The sequence below is a fragment of the Arabidopsis lyrata genome (assembly GCF_000004255.2).
Source record: "Arabidopsis lyrata subsp. lyrata unplaced genomic scaffold ARALYscaffold_7, whole genome shotgun sequence".
Classification (NCBI taxonomy): Eukaryota; Viridiplantae; Streptophyta; class Magnoliopsida; order Brassicales; family Brassicaceae; genus Arabidopsis; species Arabidopsis lyrata.
The window spans coordinates 10,286,421-10,293,713 of record NW_003302549.1 but is presented as its reverse complement, the minus strand read 5'-3'; the positions used below and the strand labels follow the sequence as shown (position 1 = coordinate 10,293,713).

Sequence of the window (7,293 nt, the reverse complement as noted above, 5' to 3'; positions counted from 1 at the left end):
GATAATTATTAAGTAAAAAAAGTAACTAAGTATAGAGTTAAACCCAGAAGCCAAATTAAAAGAGAGACATAAACAAAAAGACATAAACGAAACTACAAAAACTTTAACTTTGCTCTCCTCAAACACTTGATGGTGCTATGTAAAGTGATAACATGGGATTTTCGCCCATATTTGTTATTGTTTTATGATGTTTTAGGAAGTGTTTGGTGTGATTTAAAGGCCAAAGAGGAGATATTCAAGTATTTATGGAGTCAAGAAGGTTTTAGGAGTTTCTAAGCAAAATGGACCAAAAGACGAGCAAAACCCGTTTTCAGGACAGATTCGAAACTCCAGAAGTTAGGCGTCCGTTGGAAGCCTTTCCTTTAAGCAAATTTGGAAATATTGAACTCTATGGAAAGCTGAAAGAGTCAAGATTACAATGGAGGAAGAATCAACTCAATCCAAGCTTCCAAATAGAAGTTACAGCCGATTGAAGTCAGCCTGTCAGAGACCGGTCGCAAGGCGTGCGACCGGTGGTGAAGCTCCTGGCTGGTCCGGTCACAACACCACGTGACCGGTCTGGAGCTTCTTGGTGATTCTGGTCATGAAGCCTCGTGACCTATCCAAGCCAACTCGTCCCTGCACTTATCAAAACGACTTAGTTTTGCCGATAAAACCCTAAACCGACTTGATGCTTCACGAGGCCTATAAATACAAGCTAAAACCCTAATTAGGGGTGTGCCTCCGGTGTCCTCAACCTCCATCACCAGAAGCCTCCTAGAGGCGACCAGAGAAGCCTCCAAAGCTCCCTCACCGCTGTTCCTCTCCGATAGCCCCCGTTGAAGCCGCCGATCATCACCAACCTTTCTCTTCATCTCTTGTCTCTGTTCTCTACTTGTTTAAGGAAGAAGAATCATAAACTCTGGATTTCCAGAGAAGATCTCTAAACCCTTTTTCTATACTCATACTCTTTTATGCAATTTCTTATTCATATGATGTTGTGTTCTTTGAGTATGTGTGAGTAGATTTCTTGTTGGGTTTAGGGGTTTTCAAAGGGGATTCATGGATCTGTTTTCTAGGGTTCTTAGATCTATATTTAGGTCATTTTTGTTCTTCGTTCTAGGTTTGTTCTTAATGCATATTGCTTGAATAGCTAACTTGCAATTGATCTCTTAGGTAGGTTTATGCATCACAAGTGTATAGATCCGCGTTCACTAGCTTAGATGTGAGTATCGTGTTATAACAAGCACACACCACTTAGTTATATCGCTTTACGAACTATAATCGAACTCGTTAATCATGCTGGTTTAATCTCGTCGTTGCATGCGTTAGTTTAGTAACAGAGTTGTTAGACTTAGATAGTCGTTTGATCATAAGCCAAACGGTTTTACATAAGTGTTTCTTAGTTCATGAACTGTTTAATAAGCATAGGTTTACCTTTGTTTAAAATCCTAGAATAACCCGATCCGTGATACCCTGAGAATTCCCTGAAACCCAACTTCTCGTTTATTGATAACTTTAATCGTTTTATTTGCTTTTATTTTCTGTTTAGTTCAGTGACAACCCAAAAACCAAACCCCTACTTTTGATTTGTCTTAGACATATTCTTTTTCTATTGAATTCGTATTGTGCTTATAAGTCTGTGTGGGATCGATCCTTAAATACTACAACCGATTAACTGTGCACTTGCAGTATTTCATGTAGTCTCTAAGGGAAAACTTTGAAGCGAAATAAAACACGCATCATAAGGGTCTGACTTGGTGAAAACATGAGAAGAAATGAGTAGAATTATACATAAGAAAGCGTTATTTTAGAAGAAACTTTTCTTCTGTTATTTTGAAGAGAGATAAAATCTTCTTGTTTTACTCTGCTTTTTGACTTTTCAATAAAAAAAAATTATTTTCATTTTCTTCTAACTAGTAAATACCTATGTTGCATGGAAACGGGAGCGGGTATGCGGAAACGGAATCGTTTAGAAGCGCTGAAGCGATTTTTTAGAAAATTTTACGGAAGCGGTACGCGATGGAAGCGTATAGTATATATAAAGAATATATATATATATATATATATATATATATATATATATATGTATATATATATAACTATATATTAAACATTATATCATATTACAAGTTATATTAACCCCATAAATCTAATAAATAAATTTTAAAAAGTAAATTTAAAAATTAAACCAATTTTTACAACAAACAAAATCAAATAATTCAAGAAAAAAATTATAACACTATATTCATTCTTTTTTTAAATAACATCAAACAAAATCGTTTCAAATTATGTATATTATAGGTAAAAATATGATCAAACTCAAGTCTCTCGAAATTAATCTAAATTAATTAATCATTTATAATATCTCTCACATATTAGATTCATGTCATTGCTATTTTCTAAACATGATTTTGTTAAAAATAAAATACAAAGATTAGTATGCAAAATTTTTAGTTTGAGTTTGTTTGATTAAAAATAATAATTTCATGTTTTATTTGTAAAATTGAATTTATAAAATGGAAGCGCAAGCTTCCAAACCGGAATCGTAAGCTTCCAACGAGCTTCCAAAGTTGAATTTTTGGAAATGCGATGGAAGCGAGATTCCGAAAGCTTCCAAGAGCTTCCGATTCCGACTAAGATTCCGAAGCGGGAAGCGGACCTCCGACGAAGATTCCGTGCTTCCTAGGTAAATACATAGATGAATTCAGAATAATTAAAATTATACTCATCTCTTTTCTTCTAAAAACGCCTACCTGTCAGACCCTAAGACTAAAACCTTCTGTCTCGAATCACACTCCGAGAAATAGATCGCGCGATCAGATTTGCGTTTGTGGCAATGTGACAGAATGTACAAGATTCAAATGCACCAGCAACCTCATAGATTTGTGTTAACCAATTTCTATAGAAAGGCCATTTTTTAAAAGTTAATTTATTAGATTGACGTGAAAAAAGAAAACCCCGACTTTATTTCAAATAATTTGACGGACGACTTTGACCATCATCACCCGTGAATTATGTATGTGGCCATCGTCGCTGTAATTATATTACTTTTTCAACGTATTATTATTTTATCTAAATTTTCACTGGTGAGGTATATAAATCAATCTTTTATGATATTATAATATACCATGATTGAGAATATTGAGGAACAGCTGTAATTGCTTCCTCGATGAACAATATCAAACGGGGCTATCAATTTCTAGTCACTTTCTTCTGTCTTATTATCATTTTTATTTAAATTATGTACTTATGTTCAGATATTTTCTTTCTAAAGAAAAAAAATTAAAAGCAAATAGTACTCATAGATTTTCTAATGGACATTGGACAAGTGAACCAACAACATATGATATATATAATTCGGTAAGAAATTTTTTCTCATAGATTTTCTCTCTAAATTCGTTTTCTCTCTAAATTTTAATTAATTGTAGAATTTTACTTTATATATATTACAAAAATATATACGTGATAAAGTAAACAAACATCATTTGAGCATTATTATTATGTTTACTTGTTTTGGGGACTTTGTATTACTTTACGTCATATTGTTGTCCTTTAAATGTACTATGCTCCATGATTTTCACGTTCATCTTCTAAATCTAGGATACTATAGATATTACATGATCGATGGTCCCGAATATGCCGGTCCGTGTAATGAGATAGTATTATTATGTTTTTACATGAGATGGTATTCATGGTCCATGGAGAACTTGCAGATGTGAATATAGTTGTTTTTTTTTCCTCATATTACTTGATGTTACAGTTCGAATTTTTTGAAATTTATAGTTCAATAAAAGTATCAAATATTATTTAATTAATTTACTCTACAAATTTGTTCGTAAAAAGATGAATTTTTTTTTAATATCAATAAGAGGTATCCATAAATTTATATTTTTAACTCCATAATGATAAACTCTAGGTATTGGAAAAACATCTATCCATTCACATGTAGAAATCAAAATCACAACTACAAGTCTACAACCAATTACAAATATCTAACATGAAAGACTGTATTTTAATTTGTTTCAATAATATATATATATATATATATACATATATATATCTTTGTTTCGTAAGACTTATCTATAATAACAATATTTGAGAAGTGTTTTTGCTGACGTGTCGGACTCTCGGCTCTTGTTGAGCCATTGATTTTGCGTAATTACTTAAATACCTTCTATTAAATTAATTCGAATATTAATTAAAATTAAAAAAATAACTGACCCTAAAATATAAAAATTCGATATATTTTACATTTTAAAAAATAGTAATATTCTTAAACACGAAAAAATAAAAAAAAATAAATAAATTTGGCTCAAATGTAGTTTACATACCTTTTTTTATGACGGTTTATCGTTCGACCAAGAACATCCAATGACCACCAAGAACTTGTTACCCTACCATAAAACATATATTCATAGCAATAACAGAAATTTGGCAATTTAATGATAGAAAACCACATTTTGATCTGTTGAATCATCATAGAAAACCATCATATTGGCCATCTTTTTTCTTTAAACCATCATATTGATATGATCTTGCATCCTACAATTGCAACCAATCAAACAAACTATTCTTTTAAATTACCTTAGATAATAAAGAGACTAATGAGTCTCGTGGGAAAGATTTTCAAGATATTCGTTTTGGAGCATGCACAAAATCGACGGGTATATTAATCTCCACCAATCTAATCATGGTCGTGAGTCACATACAATTACGTCGGAGAAAGGATTGGTCGTGTCTTCTTCTTTTCTCTTCCTTTTCCGTGTTTTTTTTTTTCCTTTTTGGTTCTTTTTGTTTTTTTTTTTCAACAAAAGATGTGTCTCATAATTAATCGTTTAATTATATTTTTAATATATTAATGATAAATTTATGTTGTGATAATTACGAGCCAATTGTTTTTAAAAGTAAAATTTACTTTTCTAAAATATATAGATATTGCCGATAATATCAAAACAACTATCATATATTCTTTAAATTCACAAATCTGATAAAATAAAAGAAAATTTCTATTATATTTTATACCGATAATGATGGTGTATCTAAATAAATGTCAAATATAATTGTAAATCTAAAAAAAATTATGTTATTGTTCCACTTTTTAACAAATAAAATAAGGAATATTTTTTTATAATTAATATCCATAGTAGTTATTAATTGTTTTTAGGAATATTAATTGTTTTGATAAAGATTTGATCTAACACAATATATAAATCTTCCTTTCTTGTTGTTGTAATTATCTTCAAAAATTAAAAAATTTAGATCGTACACCGCCTTTCAGTTTAATATAAATACCTTCTCTAGGTTTCAATTTCAAATCATAACTAACCCCATTTTTTTTGCTTTCTATTTTTTTTTGCGTTTTATTTTATTTGGCTTTACACATATGAATTCATGGTGTTTATGTATGGTTATAGGTTACGGATGCAACGTCGTTAAACAATTCCAGGACAATTAAATTGTTGATTCAATCGAACATATGGTGAGTTTTTCACTTTAGTACTTTCATGTTTAATATTTAAATTATGCTTGGATGTATTGAGAAATCTATAAGCTTTCCCATAATATTTTGCGAGCAGCTTAGATTTCATATTCTTCACTAAACAAAAAAAGAAGCTTTGATTTTGTATTTACCATATTCTTCACTAAAAAAAAAGAAGCTTTGATTTTGTATTTACATAATTTGATATTAGTTTGATTATTGGTTCCATCATGATGCAAATTACGGCCTCTCAACAACCCCAATAGACTATAATCGTTGGGAACTCTTCTTTTTCTCTTGCTTCTCTCTGATTATCTTTCATTAGGAGTCTCAATTATTATTATTTCTTTGTATTGATGCGATCAGAAGTTTTATCTCTTTTTTTAAATACTGATCTCTTTATGGATTTTTCATTTAGGTATGAACATGGTTCGTTTCACGGGGTGTTTCGGTGTCTTGCCTTGAATCAAGGCGTGTAAAAACGTAAAGCTTGCTTTTATCTATCTTTTTTTATTTGTCACGTCTTTATCCATCTATGTAACGCTTAATCATCAATTATTATATTAAACTTCAATAAAGGCAACAACATCTTGGTTGGTTTGTTTCATCTGATTAGTGTACCAAATTCAATTGGAACTATATCAGATCCATGAAATTATTGATTATTGATACATACAGGTTATGTGTGATCCTTATACACCAGCTGGTGTTCCAATTCCAACCAACAAGAGGCACAACGCTGCTAAAATTTTCAGACACCAATCGTTGCCTCCGAGGAGCCTTGGGATGCTCATCTTCTTGTTTTTTGGCTATACATATTATTTTCGTTACTATAAATTCTAATAGTGTTTGTTTTTTTAAACGATTGTATGTTTTGGATGAATGAAAGCAACCACGATGCATGAAGAAGATTCAGGTGATGTTTCAATTGATCTAAAATGAAGTTTGAGGCTTTACAAAAGATAAATAATTACACAAAAGCAACCTTGGCAAAAAAAGAGATAAAAACAAGACTACAGTAGAGTAAAGAAAGATTTGGAAATAGATAACGAATCCAAATAAGCATAAGCTTTGTTCATCTCGAAGTGATGATGTTTCGTAGCTCCACTCCACCATCTTGAAAATGATTTGAGCAGCCAGCCGCAAGGAGTTATGGAGAATTTTATTACGCTGTCGCCAGAACTTATAGACCACCACTTGAGATGCTACTTTTCTAAGCAAAGAAGGCACATGACTGGAAGAGCGTCAGGTCCAAGAAAATAGCTCAATCCAAGAGCAAAACAACCTTTGTTGCGGAAAAATCCTAGAGAAAACTAAATTCCACACCTGGAAAGAGCTCACAAAGGAGCAGAAGGTGATCATGAGACTTCGTTACAAAAATGCAAAGACGACACTCATCAGATTGAATTTGTCCTCAAGAAGCCAGTCTTTGACGAGTGGGCAATTATTTAAGTGACTCTGGAGAGGAAGAGCGTTAGGACAAAGAAAGTAACTCAGCCTAAGAGCAAAACAACTTTTGTCGAGAACAAAGCCTAGAGAAAACTAAATTCCACACCTGGGAAGAGCTCACAGAGGAGCATGAGGTGATACCGAGACTCTGTTGCAAAAGTGTAAAGACAACACTCATCAGATTGAATTTGTTCCCAAGAAGCCAGTCTTTGATGAGTGGGCAATTCTTTAAAAGTGTAAGGAGAGGAAGAGCGTTGGGTCCAATAAAGTAGCTCAGCCCAAGAGTATAACAACCTTTGTTGAGGATAAGGCCTAGAGAAAATCAAATTTCCCACCTCAAAAAAGCTCATAGAGGAGCAGGATGTGATCCTGAGACTCCGTAG

At 32.2% G+C, this 7,293-nt stretch overlaps 1 long non-coding RNA gene across 1 annotated transcript; it reads left to right on the top strand.

Annotated features, from left to right (window-relative positions):
* Positions 1 to 5,334: 5,334 nt before the first annotated feature.
* LOC110226833 lies at positions 5,335 to 6,387 on the top strand. Its single transcript, XR_002330738.1, has 3 exons — positions 5,335 to 5,461; positions 5,880 to 5,944; positions 6,140 to 6,387. It is a non-coding gene; the product is annotated as an uncharacterized LOC110226833 (long non-coding RNA).
* The last annotated feature ends 906 nt before the right edge of the window (positions 6,388 to 7,293 follow it).